Raw genomic sequence first — 21,514 nt, forward strand, 5'->3', positions numbered from 1 at the left:
TTATTTTAAGCAATGAAATGGAATCTATCACATAAGGGGTCATCCATTAACTTTATCGTCACGTTTGGAGGAGGCAGGGAGGGTTGAAAATTTCCAATTTTATCGTGACGTACTTAATAGATGCTCCCTAAGGTCGAAGCAAAATAGGTAGAATAAACAAATTCCAAGTTATAATTATTTAGTTCCATTTTTGCTTTCTCCATGTTCAATTACATTCACTACTTGGTATACTTTTTGGCGTAATTAGAGCAGCAGTACTGTTTTGGAATTTATTGTAATCGATCTAATGTTTCCGCGTGTAAAGATACGCCATTTGTGTAAAAATCAATTCAAAAGTATACAAAAACATAAAAATGTAGTTTCATGTATCGGAAACATTGTTTGTCCGGTCGCAAATTGCAGCACATGCAATATCCGTCGTTTTAGACAGGATGACTTTGGGTATTAACGACAGGATTGTTCTATTCGTCTTGAGGGTTTTATCGGTCAAATTGCCTGAAGCCAAGCATCCCGGTCAACCAGTGAGAGATTTTCGATATCGATTTGTATTGAATCGATGGCGAACACTATCGTCAGATAAATCACTATAAAGGAAATCCGAACCTTGTTGATAGGGATGCTCACGCAGAAATGACGCTTGTTCAAAACAATAAAACGCATGATTGATTTACAAACTGAGAATTCACTTATTCCAAAGTTGTATTTCTTTGTTTGTACTTAGGGTTTTACATAAAAACAACCCATTACCATCATTTCACGTTAGAAACTCCAATCGTTTCTACAAAATGAAGTTCACAATCTTCCTATAACTTTCGAACTGTTCGTCCAATCAAGTGAGTGATTGTTTTTGGGATATACAAATGTGTTGGAAATAACATAATGTTGTTGATGGAGCATCGAATAACTTATGAAAATAGCGCATCTTCTTACATATTGAGAGACTCATGAAGTTAAATTCCCAATATCTTGGAAACGGTTACTTTCAGAAAGCTTATTACAGAAGACGTTCGGTCAGAGCAAGCGGTTTAACTGCAATGCTTTTTAACTGCAAGCACCTCCAAATGTCCAAATGATGCGCCATGTTAGCCCAAATGAACAGACGGATGAAGTTCACGTTCATTTAACGTCAGTTGATGGTTTGTTGATACTGTCAGGCGTTCCAATTATCGGATTTTTGTTCACTAATTGAAACGTAAACATGTTGCAGTTAAAGAACGTCTACTGTATCTTTGATATCCTACTAAAATTTGAAAACGGTCTGATAAAAAGTTCCAAACTTTTATTCACGTTGTTAACCCGACTACCTATCGCCTAAGAATACAAAAATAAGGTTAACAGAGAAGAAAGAAAATCTAATGATCGGATGAAGGGGATGATTTGATTATCAATGTTTACTTGTTTTGTTTCACACCAGATAAAACTTAACAATTGTGCCACAAAACTAACCCAACATCATTTAGATTCTAGAAAATACTGTACTGTTGCGTCAACAGGTTCTTCGCCACAGCTTCCAGCAGCAAGTATGTTCTTTAAAACGCTACAAAGCACTGCTGGTTTGGGAAGAATTTAGCAGATTATAACCAAATGATAACTCTGTTGCAGTTTTTTTTAAACAAATATGACGCCGTCCCCAAATTACGCGTCGCTCAATGGAGAGGGAAAAGCACAACCGAACGTTACGGTCCATACAAAAAAATTTATGACTTTCATTCAAAAAAAGCGTAACGGAAGAGGGGGGTTGTTAAACATGACGATTTTAGCGTTGGGTTCTAAATAAATGCTATAAGTTTTGTTTTATGGCTTTTGACTCGAGTGGTCAGTATTACAGAAATGATCAAACTATTTCGCGTCAATATGAAACCCCTAACACATTTTGAAATTATTTTGTTACAAAAAATGTAGCAAATACTACAATAAATGTGTTACGATATTTTGTTAAAGGCAATTATTTCGATATCCATAATGTAACAAATGCTGTTATATTTCTGTTTGAATAAATAATGCAAGTTTTGTTATAGTTTTGATTTTAAAATAATAACAAATTTTGTTACAATTTTGTTATGGTTATTCACATATACGTATCCTTCCAACAAAATTATATCAAATTGTGTTATTTCTAACAACGGTTGTGATAATTTTGTTATAATCTTGTTAGGAGCTTCTGGTCGGGTAAAGATCTGGTTCGTTGTCGACCGGCCGTCGATGAAGCCAGTCTGATAACTTCCCACGAACTCATTCGTTTTAGGTGACAGATGACGGAAGATGATCTGGGATAGCACTTTGTGGGCAGCATTCAAAATAGTGATCGCCCTGAAGTTCTCACATTCCAAATGGTCGCCTTTCTTGTGAATGGGACAGATTATCCCTTCCTTCCACTCCTCCGGTAGCTGTTCGATCTCCCAGATCTTGACTACTAGCTGGTGCAGACAGGTGGCCAACTTTGCCGGGCCCATTTTGATGAGTTCTGCTGCGATACCGTCCTTATCAGCCGCTTTGTTGTTTTTGAGCTGGTGGATAACATCCTTAACTTCCCTCAGCGTGGGAGTTGGTTCGTTCCCGTCCTCTGCTGCACCAACACAGTCTTTTCCTCCACTGCCTTGGTCCTCCGTGACTACATTCTCTTCGCCATTCAGGTGCTCGTCGAAGTGCTGCTTCCACCTTTCGATCACCTCACGTTTGCCCGTCAGGAGGCTCCCGTCATTATCCCTACAGATTTCGGCTTGCGGTACGTAGCCTTTGCGGGATGCGTTAAGCTTCTGGTAGAACTTACGTGTTTCTTGTGAACGGCACAGCAGTTTCATTTCCTCGTACTCCACTTCTTCCAGGCGGCACTTTTTCTCACGGAAGAGACGGGTCTGCTGCTTCCGCTTCTGTCTGTATCGCTCCACATTCTGTCGGGTTCCATGCTGCAGCCGGTAATCGCTGCATCCTTCTATTCCAGAACCGCTCTGCACTCCTCGTTGAACTAATCGTTTCGTCGACTCCGTTCTACGTATCCGATGGTGCTCTCGGCTGCGTTTTTGATGGCTGCACTGATGTACTCCAGCAGTCCTCTAGAGGGGTCACATCGAGCACACCCTCGTTCGGCAACGCTGCCTCGAGATTCTGCGCGTATGCGGTTGCGACATCCGGTTGCTTCAGTCGCTCTAAATCGTACCGGGGCGGCCGCCGATACTGTACATTGTTAATAACGGAGAGTTTTGGGCGCAGTTTAACCATCACCAGGTAGTGATCAGAGCCGATATTAGCGCCACGATAGGTTCTGACTAGAGTGTCCATTTCCCGGGCATTTTCCTTGTCCCGGGATTCGGGATAAAAATTGTAGCATATCCCGGGATCCCGGGATTTTTAGGAAATACAGATTTCAGTGGAAATTGAGATGAATTTCAAATAAAACACCATTTGTCAGCTATTGTCTATCCATTTTGTTGAATATGGAGGGGAATTATTGTTACAGTAGTCACTCATAAAAACAGCTTTTTTAGTTTCAGAAATCCTATAAATAATAGGGACCCTAAACTAAATTGCAATATGCTGCTGGAGAGCTAGCAGTACTTTTTTGATTAGTTGCCGAATATGAATGCCATTTGCCCAAAATTCTTTTAGCATATGTAGATATTGTTTGATATAACTCTTGACTGAGCTTCTAAAAGGGTGAACATTTTTCTGTCAACTAGGTATTGTCTCGATGATTTGGATAACCATACAATACATGCCCACACAAAGTTTAATAATTATCGAGTGAGTAAAATGTTTGTTTACTTGATTGTTACAGAGGATTTCGTGATTTTGTGGTGCAATTTTAGAAGTCGTCAAGAGAATGTGTTGTTAACAAAAACTGAATCGTCCTCTTGCAGGCTCCATCAAGAATTTTTGAAATTTAACGCCAATAATGGGCATAAAATCATGCATTCCGGGATTCCCGGGAACTCCGGGAAATCAAATATTAAATCCCGGGATACGGGAAATCCCGAAATTGCCTAAATCCCGGGAATTCTTGTCCCGAGACGTTCCGGGATGGACACTCTAGTTCTGACGTCGATAATGTCGGAGAAGTGCCGTCCATCAATCAGAGCGTGGTCGATTTGCGATTCCGTTTGTAGTGGTGATCTCCAGGTGTAACGATACGGGAGGCAGTGCTGGAAGAAGGTGCTACGAATGGCCATGTTCTTGGAAACGGCGAAATCGATGAGGCGTAGGCCATTTTCGTTCGTCAGCTTGTGGGCGCTGAACTCTCCAATCGTCGGTCTGAATTCCTCCTCCTGGCCTACCTGAGCGTTTAGATCCCCTATGATGATCTTGACGTCGTGGTTTGGGCAGCGGTCGTACACACTTATTTTAGAGTCACTTGTTCGGCTGTTCTATTTTTGGTAAAAGTTCGGATTACCGAAGATCAGCACAGTTTTACCGAAGTTCAGCTAGTTTTTACCGAACGTTCGGTAAACATTACTGATGGTTCAGTAGAGTTTACCGAACGTTCGGTAATCTTTTGACGAACTTCGGTAATATGGTGCTGAACATTCGGTAATCTGAACTTTTACCGAAAATAGAACAGCTGAATACGGTACTTCATTTTAAGTGTGTAGTCGCGTTCGAGCTGCGCGTGAAATGCGTCTTTGTCATCATCAGTGCTTCCGGAGTGAGGGCTGTGCACGTTTATTATGCTGATGTTGAAGAATCGGCCCTTGATCCTCAACCTGCACATTCTTTCGTCGATCGGCCACCAACCGATCACGCGCCTCTGCATGTCGCCCATCACTATAAAAGCTGTTCCCAGCTCGCGTGTGTTGCCGCAACTCTGGTAGATGGTACGATTACCTCTAAACGTTTGCACCATAGATCCTGCCCAACACACCTCCTGCAGCGCTACGATTCCGAACCCGCGGTCCTTAAGTATATCAGCGAATATGCGGGTGCTCCCGATGAAGTTGAGAGATCTGCAGTTCGACGTACCGAGCTTCCAATCGCAAGTCCCTTTTCGTCGCTGTGATCTTCGCCATTGGTATCGGTTCGCTTTCTTCTCTTGTTGATTTTTCGGTGCTAGTCTTTTTTACGGCTGGCTCGCAGGGCCTGACACCAACCCACTAACCCAGGGAGCTGGGCTTACCTTCCCGGAAGCTACGGGTTCTGCAGTTCCAAACTCGTGGATCTTAGAGCCAACGTACGCAGTATTCGACGTACTCGTACAGGCGAAACAACCCTCGAGCACATGCACGGTTAAACGTGCAAGGGCGCCACTTACAAATGGTTGGCGAAAAGGTCCTTGATGAGAGTGTCGAGGTAAGGGCCAAAGGTCCAAAGCCTGGACGATATCATGAACGCGGAAGAGTTTGTAATGGCACTTCAGAAACAGAGCTAGGTTCGAATTTATTCCAAGCACCCACCGGTAACAGCAGTTGGGTTTCGGACGGGTCCACAATGGCGGCGGTATGGAAACGGGTAAATAGACCATTCCAGGAGCTGGTGGCTCAATACTACTAAGGCTTCGTAGTTGCCAAAGTAAGCGGGGTCTTCTTCTGTGTTATGTGTCTCCGCGGTGATCGGAGTATATGATGCAGGGTCAGATCCTGCTACACGCACTGGTCATGCTAGATGTCGATCTGGCTAATGTCGGTACCAAAAGAACCTTCAGTCGGAACGGAGTAGAATCGATTATCGATGCTACTTTTTGTAGGCCTGGCCTGACAAATTCTTCGATTAAAAAATGCCTTTTGGTCACATTCCAGTCGAACAAGTGATCACTTGCCATACCCGCAACATTAGGTACTATCGCAACAAAGGAAACTATTACCCTAGTGTCGCCTCGTCCATACTAAGCTATGGCAGCCCGAATTTGGACAGTTGATTCCGAGGACAGATAGTTGTGTGAATAGGCTCCATGAGGAAGTAACATTGCACCTTGTTATGGGCTTTAGGGCCATGGTTGCTTAAGATACTATCTACACCATTTCGGTCTTGCGGGTTCTCTAGAAGGTCTGGTTTCTGCTGGTGTAGAGGAAACTACGGAACACGTTTATTGGCTATCGCTCATATCGTCTTGAGGTTACAAAGGAGAAGGTCCGTGGACTTGAGGTGTGGTTAGTTTGGACGCTATATAAGAGGTGGTCCAAGGGTTCAGAGTCAGCTGGGTAGATCATACCGGTGCCCTGCGAATTCGGCCCTTCTCTCAGACAGTTGACTACGCGGAAGGCTCCTGGTGTGTCACTATCACCAACTATTTTAGTTGGATTCAAGCTAACGGCTTGAATCCCAGGAAGTTCAAGCAAATGGAGGCCCCATGTCGACAAATCCATCTACAAGTGCAAACAGATAGGGCGTTACTTGCGAGAGGTCAAACCGCGGTGCACACGGTATCAATTTTGATACCTGCTGTGCAGCGAAAAGCAGACTTGGTGTCATCTTCACCCAGTGCTGAAAATTTCATTTCGTCATATCTAAATTCAATCACCTACAGCTCATTTTAGAAGCTGAACCTGAGAATATGGTATATGAAAAACTTGGGCGGCTAGACCAGTTCTGCAAGAAAGTCACCGAAAAACAGCTATTTTTTGAATATTTAAGGTAAATGTCACGGCCTAACTTTGAAAAATGCCAAATGATTTTCACCGTGAATATCATTTGCATTTTTCGAAGGTAGTTCGTGACATTTACCTTAAATATTCGAAAATATCTTTTTTTCGTGACTATCTTGCAGAACTGGTCTAGCCGCACAAGTTTTTCATATATCATATTCCCAGGTTCAGTTTTTGAAAAGAGCTGTAGGTGATTGAATTTAGATATGACGAAATGAATTTTTCAGCACTGTCTTCACCCTCCATGAGGGAGTGGGGAGGCCACTTAGGAAGCTGATAGCCAACTCCATACCCTGGTGTTCTTCTAGAAGAGTGTGTCACGAAGTATGTGTTTGCAAGACTCAGCATACCTACAGAGCACGCACTGCACTTGCCTCTTTTGGAAACGATACCTTCTGGTGATTCTGGACAGATGGTGGGCTTGGTGGCAATGGATATGGTTTACTTAGGGTTAGATTACCTAGCAGATCCTAGACAACCTGAGTTTCCTTGCTTCTATTGAAAAGATGAGAGCCAAAATGATCAACGAATGACGCAAGTGCCTCTAGCTGGATTGGTATCATGAGAATTTGTTTACCCGGGAAACCCCTCTGCTGAGGAGGGATAGATCATTTTTCTATTCGATGTAGATTCAGTGGAACGAGATGTGAATTATCCAAATATTGCTTATGATGTAAAATTAAAATGGGAGTAACAAATTCATCAGTTAAATCATTACAACAAGTGACTCCCATTTCCTCAAGTGTCCCACGCAACAGCTGTTGCAAATATTTACCATCATAACAAAGCACTGAGCACATCTGTTTCAGCCTCGTCCAACAAATCATATAAAGTACAGCCTCCGGAGCTGTTCAACTCAGTTGGATCAACCCGTTTGATCCGCTTCTGTTACGTGAAACTGTAAAAATGCTACGCATTATAAAAGTGAAAAAGTCTAAGGCTCCGCTTGGATCCCCCATCGGGAAGGAAGCGTCGGCCAAGTTGTCCGGTAGTGAGTTTAATGGGGCCGAAATCTACGTCAAGTTCGGTCGGGAGTTGCTGAAGCTAAATCCCGCTGGGCAGGACATGGCCTTGCAGTGGAACTCAACGCTATTCGATACGGCTGTGAATCATCCTCGGGAACCGTGGGATGTCACCACCGTGGGTGGAGGAGCGGTGATTTACATCGTGAACAAGGAGAAAATGTTAGCCGTGGATGGGAAGTCCCAGCAGAAATCGAATGTGGGCATGGATGTGCTAACGATGGATGATTACAAGAGTGGAAATTCTACGATATGTTTGGTGAATAACGCTGGAAAGGAAGTTGTTGTGTCGTTGGATGATCTGTTTATGGTGACTTCGTATTTGGTGGAAGCAAAAGGAAACAACCATGCTTTGAAAGAACAACATTCATCAATCGAGGCGCGGGGCATATTAAGCCCAGTGCTCCGGCAGGATCAATCCGCTCCGTTCGTTATCGTGAATAGCAAAGAAAATAGCGTTCTGTATCAGATGGATGGTGAAAAACTGAAGAGTCAGAAAATTACTCTTAAAGCAACAGAGAATGCGCAGAAGACCTTAGCATTGGCGAACAATGAAGTGGTTCACATCTCTCCGCAAGGTTTAAACGTTTACACGGTTACGGGACAATCGACGACCTTGAAGTTCTACTGTCCGCTGTTTTCCTCGATACACGGTTGGTCGCAGCTGTTCTCGGATACCCTGCGGTTGATGAAGATCGGGGGTGGTCAAGAGGCGGTGATCGGAACCGGACCCAGAGGCATCGAGTACTTTCCCGTGTCGTCGGATTGCAAAAGCTACGTGGTTGATCTAGCTGAGAGCTACGATAAGGACAAAGTGAATGCCAAGCACGCCCTGGTTGCAGCTACCTCGGAGAAGAAGAGTGATCAGTTTGATGTTTTGGGCTATTACAACGGAGAGATGTACGTGATCACTGTTAAAGTGGAAGAAACGAAGCAGCCTTCCGTAAAGGACAACCCAAAGTCGTCGGATTCGATGAAACGCTTCAAAGCTACTGCAAGCGGAAAGGTTCAAGTGTTGGAAAGAGAACCGGGACCGAAACTGACTCGTTGGTTGAGGGATACGATCGACGAGTCCAGTTTTAAGAATATCGTGGACAAACTGACGGGGAAGGTTCAGTTCTCGATTCCGCTGATTGATATGCAAGATCGGATGGGACTTCCGATCAAGATGGTGGCGTACTACGAAGAAACGGACAGTGAAGAGATGGGCGTTTTGGGTCGGTACTGGACCCTGGGAAAGGATTGTATAGTGCTGGATCATGGCAATACGGTGTTCGAGGATAAACAGGGTTACTACTTGGTCAAGGATCAGATGAAGATCAAATTGGAAAGGGACTGGAGTAAAGGCGGGGGACAACACGCGTTCACCATGCAAGGAAATAAGAACGTTACATTCAATTACTTTGAGAGCGAAGAGAAATGGGAGGTTGGAAACGGAAAACTGAAGTACATCTATGGAATCAAGAATCAAGGAGCAGTAATGGTTCCAGCTTGGGCCAATTGGAAAGGGCCTTCCGGAAAGTTTGATCAGTCAAAGACCTCTGTAGTACAGTGGAATTTGGTTGAAATCAAGAGTGAGTTCAGCGATAAAATCAAAATAAAATATGCATACAGTAAGTTGGATACAAAGACGAATATGATGCACTTGGAGAATATTACTGATGACGATAAAACGACTATCAAGTTTAAATATCAAGACATGGAAGGAATCCCGAAAAGGGTAGATTCTCGTGATGTCAAGGAGCATAAATTTATTAACAACAAATTCTTAGCCGCTATAGAAATAGAAACACCAATCTACAAACAGTCTTTGAAGATAACCAGCCAGAAAATTGATAATCTGTACTATTTGAAAAGTGTTGAACAAGAAGGTGATAATGCACCAATTCTGGGATTTGAGTTCAACGCCGATGATCAATTGAAGCCAAGGCTGTCTAAGATCCAGCTTCCATCCAAGTCGACTCTTGACTTTAAATACAGAAACCAAGATTTCAAAACCGGAGACTTCCAGCAAACGGTTGCCAAGCTCTCTGATCTGTACTCAGGATCGGGCTATTCACTGCTGATAACGAAGGAATCCCAAGAAACTCGATTGAAACTTGAACAGAAGGATTCATCTGGTTGGAATTATGCTACTGGTGAATCAACTACGTATGTTGAAAGCTTCAATGGTCGTAAAATTCGGAACTACCAACCGTTCATGCACCAGGAATACTTTGCAGTTGTGGTGAGCTACGACGACGGTAGTAATAAGATTTACGTCTTCAACAAGGATCAAACCGGATATTGGCAACAGGACCCATCGGTACTGCGACAGGAAGCCTTCAATGACAAGCTTTTCAAATATGATTTCAAAGATGAGTTCTTCGTGTTCTACGCATCTGGGAAGCTCAATATGTTCTTCAAGAACAGCCAGACCAAAAGATGGAGTCAGTTATCCCAGAACATTCCCAATCCAGATATGATCGTACTCCTGAACAAGGGAGCAGTCTACTACCAAGATGGGCTTAAACTAGTTCACTGGGATCACACCGATAAACCTAAGCAGCTGGAACTGACTGGTACTGGTGAAAAACCAAACTTGAAGGACTTAGATACGCTCTTCACGCTTGTAGATCTTCAAGGGTCCGATCCCACCAACGTAGAGGAATCCAAAAAGGAAATCGAGGACTACAAAAAAGAATTGACAGAGCAGTTTAACACCAATGGATTAGTGTTGTACAACAATCTGGTTGCGCTACGAACTGCTTCGCTAAATCAATTGGGCAGCATTAACATGAAGGTATTCCTGTATCTGTTAGACAAAAACTATGGCGTTTCAAGTAACTCGATGATTGAGCTACCAGGAGAAAATCTCAAAACCTTCAATTTGACTCTGGACGTCTATGACGAGGGCAAGACCAGTGACGTCAACAATTTAGACAAGTACAGATTTGAATTCGAACAAGTGCAAGACAAATTCAAACTGAAGTTTGTATCAGCAACCGACAAGAATGGAAAGTCAACAGAACCATCCAGTAGAAACAAAGAAGCCATACCGATGTACGAACGCAAGATGCGAATCCCTCTGGATTTTGAGAAGTACATGATGCAGGTCAACAGCGATGGTATCATACTGGGGAATCAGCAGATCTACCACAGCAACGGCCAATTCGTAACGAAGCCGATGGACAGGGATTCTCTCAAGTTGACACGGTTTCAAATCCCTTTGGGAGACTATACCACCTTCCGAAAGAATTCGGAAACCGATGACGTTATGGTATGCTACAATACCCAACCCAACAGCTGTGGTAGCCTCTCTACGAATTCCGCTCGAAACGTATCGGTTAAATATCCTTACTACCTGGTCGCACAAAGAAGGAATGACGTAGTTGTTCTTCCCCTGAAAATCAACGGTAGAGGCTGGGAGAACCCCATAGAATACAAATCTGAAGTCCTCCACGGATCTACCAGTCACACGGTTCTCGTAACTACGCGCATGTCCGATAATGCAACCATAATCCGTCCACTGAAAAGCCTCAACAAAGACAACATCATCAAAGTCAGACTCGTCGCAGAGGAGAAACTGACAACTCCGAACGAAGAACACGTGATCAACTACGAATACAGTGAACCGGTGCTGTCGGGTGCTGAAGTCTTGTTCCGCAATACGGTGGTTGTTCCCGGAGGACACAAAGAGCAGACGGGATACTACCTGGAGAGTACGGATTTGAAGACGAACGAGCAAACAGTACGGGTGATGACCTCCAAGGCTGAGGTGTTCGACCCGGAGTACGTTAAACGGATGCACGAAATGGAAGATGAGCAGAAGAAGCAACAGGATCAACCGCAGATCGACGTGGATGGAACGCTCTTCGATGCCAGTCGCTCGCGGCCGATTCTGAAAACGAAGCCCTATGCGATGAGCGACAACTTGATTCACTACATTGGATTTGAGGATTATGAAGATCTGAAAGGATGGAAGTTTAATGAGGGAAACATTCGACGAAATGCTTTTTCGGCAACTGGACGGAACTACCTGGTACTACAAGGTGGGCAAACGCTGGCGAAGGAACTTCAAGGAGTTTCCTACTACGAATACTTTGTGGCGAGTGCTTGGGTTAGAGTTCTCCAGGATGTTACTCTGAGTGGTCAAACAGATCTTATAGCGATCGAAATCAACGGTAGACCGATCAAAGGTGAAGTCAAACAACGCAATGGGGAGTGGCTCTACATCGAAGCCACGACCAGCACATATGAAATACCAAAATCTGCCGAGCCTCAGAAGGTCAACCTGAAGGTGACCCTCAAAACGATGGGAGGTGGTGATGTGCACGTTGATCACGTTCGCATTTCACCGCTAAGTTATGACTTTGAGGCCAGCGTCTATGACTCCAGGACTGGGCGCACAACCGCCATGATACATAACAACGGTCAAATTACCTACCGATCGTACGATACAAACAACAGACGAGTGGCCGAGGTCAGCGAGCAAGGACTGATCAAGTTCCTGGCAAGTTACTCCAAGCGTATTCAAATGAAGTCTCCTGCAGGTCCAAGACAAGAAGGCAGCGGTAATGCCAAGATTCAAATAAGACCGAAGAAAGGATGGTTCGAAACGTTTTCACCGTATTCTGTGGAAGAACGTTGGGATCTTGATAGTCGCAGCAATGCGCAACCTGGAATGCTTCAACTGAAAGGGAAGGCAACTTACAAGCATAGATTTAGTGCAGACTCTGTAGGTGTTCGGATGTTCTATTCGCTTCAGTCTGGTCAGTTGCAGATCCAGATTGCTAAAACATCAGTATCTTTATCGAACGGATCACTGGAATGTAACAGTAAACGAGCGCAAATACCAAACACTGGAGAGGTGATCGTACTTACCACTCCAAAGCTGGTTACAATCTGGGTTGAAGGCCATATCGTGTATGATGAAGTTCAAAACAAAGCCAAGTTCAATAACGAGATGTTATCTTTGCAAGCAAGCGGAAGTGTCGAGATAAGTAACCTCATTGTTATGGAAAACGCCGAGCTACAGGTGTCCTACATGAATCGAGACTTCAAACCCCTGCAGGAGATCCTACTGCAAGATGCAGACACCATACTGGTTCGTCAGCTGATCTACGACTCAATCGGTCGAAAAGTGGCAGAAACTGTTTGGGCCAAATTGATCATAGGCAAAGATTCGGGTTCCAAGGTGCTTCAGTATCATGATGAATTTATCCAAAACGATCGAGAAGGTGTAAATTTCTTGTCGACGGGTCCTATGCAAGGCAGCGTTAACAAAGGAAACGAAATGTACAACAACTACCCATACTCGCAAACCGAGTACTACAACAACCCTCTGGAGATTCGCCACAAGGCAGGCCATCCCGGTGAGAAGTACTATATCAAAGGCGAGTTTAGACACGAATATTTCATTGAATCAAGTCTACCGTTTATCCAGCTTTATTACCCGAAAGACCAAGGTTACCGACAAGAACAGGAGAAGAAATCCAACGGCAAGACACAGGTAGTCGTGTACAATCGCCGAAACAAGAAGGTCGCCGAGTACATCCAGGTCAGTGACTACAACAACATCCTGACAACGTATGCCTTCAACGAAAAAAGTAACCAGGTGCAGATGTTGCCTCCAAGTTATTACGAAGAAAACAAGACGCCTCAAGGGTTCAAACCAGTGTTGACGGAGATCGAAACACCGTGGGCTTCCACCACCAGATACGATCCTTCTGGAGAGTACATCATCATGAAATCTACGCCAGATGGAGGACGGGTAGAGTTCATGTACAATGATTTCAAACAACTTACTTACCAAATGCACTTCGACGAGACCGGCAAGGTCGACAAGATTGTTTACTTCCTGTATAACGCTGCAGGAAAGGTCTGTGAGGCCGGAAAGCTGAAGGCCACAAAACAAGTCGAAGATGCAGTAAAGAGAAATGAAAAAGCGTATGAGAAAATCCCCAACCGCCAGGACGCCATGTACTTCGACTACGGCGAAAGTCACCCTAACCCGTCGATGCGGGGCAGAATCCAGCGAATAATCAAGAAAAACAATGACATTCACTTTGACGAGGCCCTATTCTACGACGAAGATGGAAACTTGATCTCCAAGAGCTACATTAGCCCGATAAAGAACGAGTCACTGTCGTTGGAGTATCTGCAGGAGAACGACAAGATCGGAGGAATACGGTATCCATTCCTGGTGGACGGAGAGCAGTTGGTGTTGAAGTTCGACCATAACTTGAGGGGAGAGGTCACGAAGGTATCAAGGGTTCAGGACGCGGGTTCAGGAAACGTCAAGGAAATACCGATTGTAGACTTGGACCACGACGCTCAAGGAAAGGTTACACGTATCGGGTACAAGTATGGAGGCTACTCATTCGATCAGAAGTACGTCTACAAGGCCCCTGGATATCTATCGATGATTGAAAACGAATTTCTCAACGAAACCATGTACTATACCAGCAAAGGCTACGGAACGGAACCGACTGGAGATGGCAGCATTCTAAGAACAGAGTTCCAAGCTGGTTGGCACAACAGATGCGATCAAAACCTTATACCGTTGAATGCTCGAGCTTTCGCGGGTGATCGTATGAGTCTGGACTTAGCTGAAATATGCTTCGACGCTTTGCATAAACAGGGATACTTTGATCACCTGGGACGCCCTTTGAAGACGTTCTACCCCGATCTTGAGGCCAACGTTCCAGCACTCTGTTCAACTGGACTCAACCGATTGCACATTTCATCTATGTTATTCAAGAAGGGATTCCCTGAGCATTATGGACACGCGTACGACTACGGAACGCATGGAGAACTGATAGCGGCCAAGGCTTTCGTGGGGCAAGAAAAGGATAATCTAGAACCGCCACTGAATGAAAAATATGTTGTAGAGAATTTAAGCAAAACCGTTGGCGGTGCTCAACAAAATAAGATGTCAGCTTTGTGGAAAGATTTGGTTGCTTCAAAGTTGATCGATAAAGTCGAGGGTATCAAAGCTTTCTACACTGATACTAAGGGATTGTCGTTGAATAAGCCGTTGATTAACAGAGCAGCTCATATCTTGTACACTAACGGTTTGGCAGGATATCCCCAGCCGAAGTGTGATGACCTTATGAGAGGTGAGGTGAAAAACAAGAAGACTTGCGACGAGTTTATGAGGGCTGTCAGCAATCCGCCTCTTGAATCGAAGCTTCGAACGCTTCTTGATGGACAGAACGCTGCCATTAAAACAAAGTTGATCAAACGCTTGTGGAATATCTTAGGATCTGTCATTGGTAACTCACCGGGTGACGTGGAATCCTTCTCTATCGACCCAAATGGAAACCATCGGGTGTTTTACACTGGCTTCAACAGGTATGAATTAACATACAAACCAAAAAAGAATCAAATCGCGACAATCAATGCCGGCAGTGGAAGTCTTGAAATACAGCACGACAGCGAAGGAAACGTAGTCAAGGCACTGCACAAGAATATTGAGAAAATCGAGTACGACCCCCTCACCCAACGAGTATCACGTATAGAGATGACCAAAAAACATCGCATCATAGAAATTGGATTTGATTTCCGAGGTGAGCGTACCTTGAAACGCGTCCGAAATAAGGACAACCAAATCATCTCGGAAACATACTACGTCCGGGACAACAAGGGCAACACCTTGGTGGAATACAAGCTGGAATATCCCAATCCAAGTCAACGAACCAAACCCATCAGTACCGTGACCGCCTACATCCACGGACCCCTAGGTCTGCTCGGCTTCTTCCGCAACAACAAATTCTATAATGTCCTCCTAGATCACGAAGGTTCCACCCGTCTAGTGCTACTCAACGGTGAAGTTGTCGCAGCGTACGACTACTTCCCGTACGGTCAACTGATGCGAATCTATGGCTCCAATCCGGAAGCTCACATTTCCTATCGCTACACCGGTCAAGAATACGACGAAGAAACCGGTCTCTACAACTACCATGCGCGTCTGTACGATCCGGACATCGGGCGCTTCTTCCAGATGGATCCGATGGAACAGTACGCCAGTCCGTACAAATACGCAGGTAACTCTCCAGTCTCGCAAATCGATCCGGACGGTCAGATCGCCATCACGCTGATCGTCATGGCGATTGGAGCATTGGTGGGAGCCTACATTGGTGCCTCCTCTGCTAACAATAGCTGGAATCCCGCCAAATGGGCCTGGGATGACAAAAAGACCTGGATTGGGATCTTTGCCGGAGCTGCCATGGGAGCGATGGCAGTTTACGGAGGAGTAGCGACTTTCAGCTACTTCGCAGGAATGTTCGGAAGCTCGTTGGCAGCTGCCCTCGCTACCGGTGCCATATCCGTGGCAGGCGCCTTCCTGGGAGCTGCTGCTGCTGCCAATGAGTGGAATCCCGCCAAGTGGGACTGGAGTTCTCCGGCTGTTTGGAACGGCTTGATGAATGGAATTTCCATAGCGCTGAGTTTCCCGTCCGGATTCGTCGGTATCAAACGTACCTTCTTCTCGTTCGCCTTCCGAACATCAAAGATCATCTACGGAGTGGCCATGAGCAGCGGGTTCCTTTTGCTGACGTACTTGGGCGCTGCCATGGCGAACAACTTCAACTTCCGCCTGGATACCTGGGACTGGAAAAGTCCCCGAACTTGGTTCGGAATGGTCGAAGGAGTGTCAACCCTCTTCTTGGGCACGGCAAGTGCCGTGAAGCATGGTGCTGCCAAGACTCATTTCATCACTCAGCCAGGCAAGATCAAAGTTGCTTGGTATCGTATCAACATCCCAGCAAGGTCATTCACCGTGAAGCAAGTCGGAAACCAGTTCGTACTCACCTGGTACAAATATGGCAACCGAATGGGCATCCAGATGATCAGGAGTGAGGCGTCGCTGCTGAAGTACACCAAACCTGTGGTCGGATTTACGGAGGCGTTTTTCATTTCGCATGCGCAACGGGTGAAGTCCGTGCTTGCCATGGGAATGTTCGGCGGTTTCCATGTTCACAATTTCCACACTTACTTTGCCCATGATTCGAACAATACGACGGAGACGGTGGCGGAGACTGCGACCGAAAAACCAGCAACAAGGCGAAAGCGGTTCGTTTGGTACAATACAACCTCGACCTCTAGCTCGTCTGCCAGTACTTCAGGATGCCTCAACAGTTTCTTCAATAGTTTCGCAAACCTGTTCTCTTCCGAAGAAACATTCTCTAACGAGTCACAAACCAGTGAAATTCAGCACTTCTCAGCGCCTACCACAGCCAGACCCCCAAGAGAATCTTTCGATAAGCTGTGCTACTCCCCTAGCGACGACAGCACACGTGTGATTTGCCCGCAGCGCGAATCCATCGTGACTGTTTTCTCCAAGCAACCGGAATTCGAGGAGATCAACTTCGGAGGGGACACTTTCTCGAACTGTATGCCCCTCTCGTGGCAAGACCGCCCCTCCGTGACGTGCGACGGTCAGGATTCTACCTTGATCTATACGCCACAGCCAGATTTTCGCGTCTTCGATCTCCTGGATGGATGGCTTCTTCTGGCAAGGGTGGCCCCAGCTGCCATCCGGAACGTCAAGGCTGGATTCAATTATTTGAAAAACTGCATGCTGTTCAAGGAGTCTGACGCCGTCCATATCGACGATTTGCATAAACAAATCAGTGACCTCGAGTCGGACTTGACCAATCTAAAGAAACTTATGATGAGCCGCAGTGGGACGACCAGCATCCAGTGGGCCGAAGCGATGTTCGAGGACCTTGAACTAGACGTTGCAGAATTCGCAGCAAAGAAGAACCCGAAGAAATCGGAACTTGCCCTTCTTCAGGACAGAATAGATGCATTGCAGGAAGAGCTTGTTGAAGACATGATATCTGTAAGAATTGATCCCACCGTAATACACCAACTGGGAAGCCATCAGTTAGACAGTGCAGCCTTGAGTTTTGACCCATTCGGGCAGGTTTCGTCATTACTAGCTTCCAGTGGATTAGAAAAAAGTGTAGGATTAATCGAATAGATTGTGTTTACGATATAATAAATATCATGTGTAAAGTACAGCATAAAAGTTAATAAACCTGGAAAATATGTAGATTCATAAATATTAGAGGAAAGATGCACATTTTTTTTTAAATAGTTGGTCAAAGAAGTTCAGGAACATAATAAAGGAATACAAACATACAGCACTCACTTTAAGTTTATTATACGAATATCCAAACATTTTCGCATACCTGAAATAAAGAAAAAAATATTTATAACAAAAACTAGCATTTTCCTAAAAGGTTGGACTTTTTGTGATGAGTTCGATAAACTTATGCACTAGCACTAAATAAAATATTTAAAATCCAAACTCATTTTTTTTCTGTCTAATTCATTTATTATGGAGCTCAATTGCCTAAATAAAAACTTTACGGAGCCAACTAACTTATCGAATAATGTGTTAGGCTTGGTCCACAATTGAAGCAATACTTTCATTTTTTGAGCAATCGTTTTTCTTGGTTGGCTTGAAGCGAATTCCAAGGCCGCATATAGAGTTCGTTGCTGTTTCGGATTTCCCATCGTGTTCTGAATGGTTTGCCATTTCCCCCATGCAAATAGTGTTACTCAACTTGTTCCGATCAAATCGGCGCAAACAACTTTCGCAAAGCAACCCTGTTATTTGAGTCTGCTCAAACTGTAATTTAATATACGTTTTTATTAGAATTTAAATCGAGTTCAGACAAAATTTTGTTCAAGTTACAATTTTAGTTTGCTGCTGTTAACGCAAATATAATTTCTGTCGTAAATACCTACATTTCGGTTCCAGGTCATTTGGTCGAACGCCGTTTGGCCGAATGTCGTTTTGCCGAACGCCATTTGGCCGAAAGGGTCATTTGGCCGAACGCCATTTGGCCGAATGCCATTTGGCCGAAAAGTAAATGATAAACTGTAGTGACCATGTCTCAGTTTCCCGCAGTAGTATAACTAGAAAGAACAGTCAATGATTCAAAGAAGGAAAAATCTTAGATAAAATATTGGCAGTTCCAGTGCAAACTAATCTCTGAATGTCAAACTTAAAAGAATAGCCTATGATTGAAAGAAAGAAATATTTCATCATATTGACAGTGAAAATGTCAAGAACTTCCTCTAAATACTTTTGGTCATAATTCGGCCAAACGACCTATTTGGCCAGATGGCATTCGGACAAATGACGTTCGGCCAAACGACATTCGGCCAAACGGCATTCGGCTGAATGGCCAGACACTCTACATCTCACCTAAATCCAATCTACTCAAACTTTTTCGGGAACAATTTATTGTTGATTTTATAGGGTATTGGGTTCCTTATTAAGCAGGTGGCCCCCATTTTCATCCTACGAAAAATAAAGTATTAAACATTGAAGCGCAGTTTTCTTTGTAGCTAATTTTTGTGTTTTTTGTTAAAAGTGAGTACGCAAGAAAACAAAAACAACGGAATCAATTGGTGCCGTAATCGCTTGTTTTCGAATTGGATGAATATGGGAGCGTGAGATTACTGATGGCACTCGTACCCTATATTCTCAGTTTGATCTATGCTTTTGACTTCCGTCCAAATTCGAATGAGTGTAATCAGTTTCGTATCTTTTAATAATATCGCTCAGAAATTTATTGAGAGATTTCTTCAAGACTTCCACCAGTACTTTAAGATTCCTTCAGAAAATCCTGTATATGTTTTTCTCCAGAAACCCATCCAGAAGATGTCAAACATTTTTCCTTGAAATAACTTGCAGAGTTGCTTGATAAGTCTCTCATATATTTTTTCTGAAAATTAAGGCGATATCTTAAGGTACATTCCTAGGTATTATCTTGGGCATAAAACCAGAAATTGCTTAAGAGATAACTTAAGAAATTATTTCAGGAATTTTTCTTCAGATATTCCTCCAAAATTTTCATGGTTATTTTTTCTTTGTGTCTCTAAAAATACATACATACATTTATTTGTTCAACATCATTAAGACAAGACATAATCAACAATGGTACGCCACAATACTCGGTTTGTGGCTGCAGCTGTCCATCCTCGGTCGCGCCCAATGCTCGCCAAGTCACGCTCCACCTGGTCCACCCATCTTGCTCTCTGCGCTGCACGTCTTCTTGTGCCAACCGGATCAATTGCAAACACCAACTTTGCAGGGTTGTTGTCCGGCATTCTTGCAACATGCCCTGTCCACCGTATCCTTCCGGCTTTGGCCACCTTCTGGATGCTGGGTTCGCCGTAAAGTGCGGCGAGCTCGTGGTTCATCCTTCTCCGCCACACACCGTTCTCTTGCACACCACCGAAGATCGTTCTTAGCACACATCGCTCGAAAACTCCGAGTGCTTGTAGGTCCTCCTCGAGCATGGTTCATGTCTCATGCCCGTAGAGGATCACCGGCCTTATTAGCGTTTTGTACATGGTGCATTTGGTGCGTGGGTGAATCTTTTTCGACCGCAGTTTCTTCTGGAGCCCGTAGTAGGCCCGACTTCCGCTGATGATGCGCCTCCGAATTTCACGGCTCACGTTGTTGTCAGCCGTCAGTAAGGATCCGAGGTAGACGAATTCCTCCACCACCTCGAAAGTATCCCCGTGTCTCCAAAGGTATCTCCAGAATTTTTTAGGGATTTCTTGAGACTACCCAACTAACAAAAGAAGCTGCATAAAAGTACATGCCGAGAACGCCTTGTAAAAGTGCTTTCATTAACTCTTATGCAGCAAAAATGTTAGTTGGATCTCCTCTAGAGCAGGTATGGGAAACGTCATAAAAATGTCATTTCGTTTTTTTTTTCAAATTCCACTGCACTTAGTTGGAAATGTTAATCGGCGTTAGGGAGTTGTGATGCTTACGAACAGAAATTTACACCCAAAGTGGTGTCAATAGAAAAATGTCATGACATTTTTTTTCATGAAATTCCGCGACACTTCCCATCCCTGCTCTAGGGATTTCTTAGAAATTTATTCATGTATTTCTTGAAGAATTCTTCAGTATTTTTTGTGTAATTTCAGAAGGACCTTCTGAAAAGTCCTTGGAGGAACATCTGATCAAACTCTACAGTAGTAGACGTAAAAACTTGAAGTATTTTTAGGCAAAGTACGTTTAATTGGCAAATTGAGAGATAAATTTGTGAAAAAAATACCACTTGTTTTGGCGAGATTCGAACCCACGACTCCGTTATCGCTAGTACGGCACTTTAACTAACTAAGCTACAGAACAAGTTGCTTAAAGCGCCGGACAAGCAATAACGGAGTCGTGGGTTCGAATCCCACCAAAACAAGTGGTATTTTTTTTCACAAATTTATCTTTCAATTAGCCAATTAAGCGTACTTTGCCTAAAAATACTTCAGGTTTTTGCGTCTATTTCAGACATACTAACCGACTGGTATAACCGGAAAGGGGCAATAAAATCATTGCTCTACAGTGGTCTTTAAGGAATCCCAGGAGATGTTTCTGACAGAATCACAAGAGCAACTTCTCAAAAAAAAAAAACATTGTAGAGTTTTTTGCAGAAATCACTGAAAGAATTTCTCAAATAATTCCTGGAGAAAGCTTGATAGGAATTTTTGAAGCAATACCTGTAAGATTTGTAAAGAAGTTTGTAGAACAATTTCTGAAAAAAAAAAACAACATGAAAAATTTTTTATAAAACCCTAAGTTGGAATATTTAAAGGAATCCATAAAATTCTGAAGAGGTCACTGGAAATTACAAATATCTCTAGGAGTTTCAGAATAAAATCCTAGCAGAAATTTGTAAGTTGTTAAAATGGGTTTTCGAAAGCACGAGCAAGGCGCCATGACCGCTAGGTGGATTTATTAGGGTTTTTATTTTACTTTTATTTTATCTTCTCACGAGAATCATTCAATTATATAGGGTGACGAAGGGTATTATTGGCACGTTTGTTCTCTTCGTCATAGGGGGTTTTTGTGGGCCAAATTTCTTGAAATTTGGGCATATACATATATTAGCTTGGTTTCTGAAGGAT

The sequence above is a fragment of the Aedes albopictus genome, chromosome 3 (genome assembly GCF_035046485.1).
Source record: "Aedes albopictus strain Foshan chromosome 3, AalbF5, whole genome shotgun sequence".
Taxonomy (NCBI): Eukaryota; Metazoa; Arthropoda; class Insecta; order Diptera; family Culicidae; genus Aedes; species Aedes albopictus.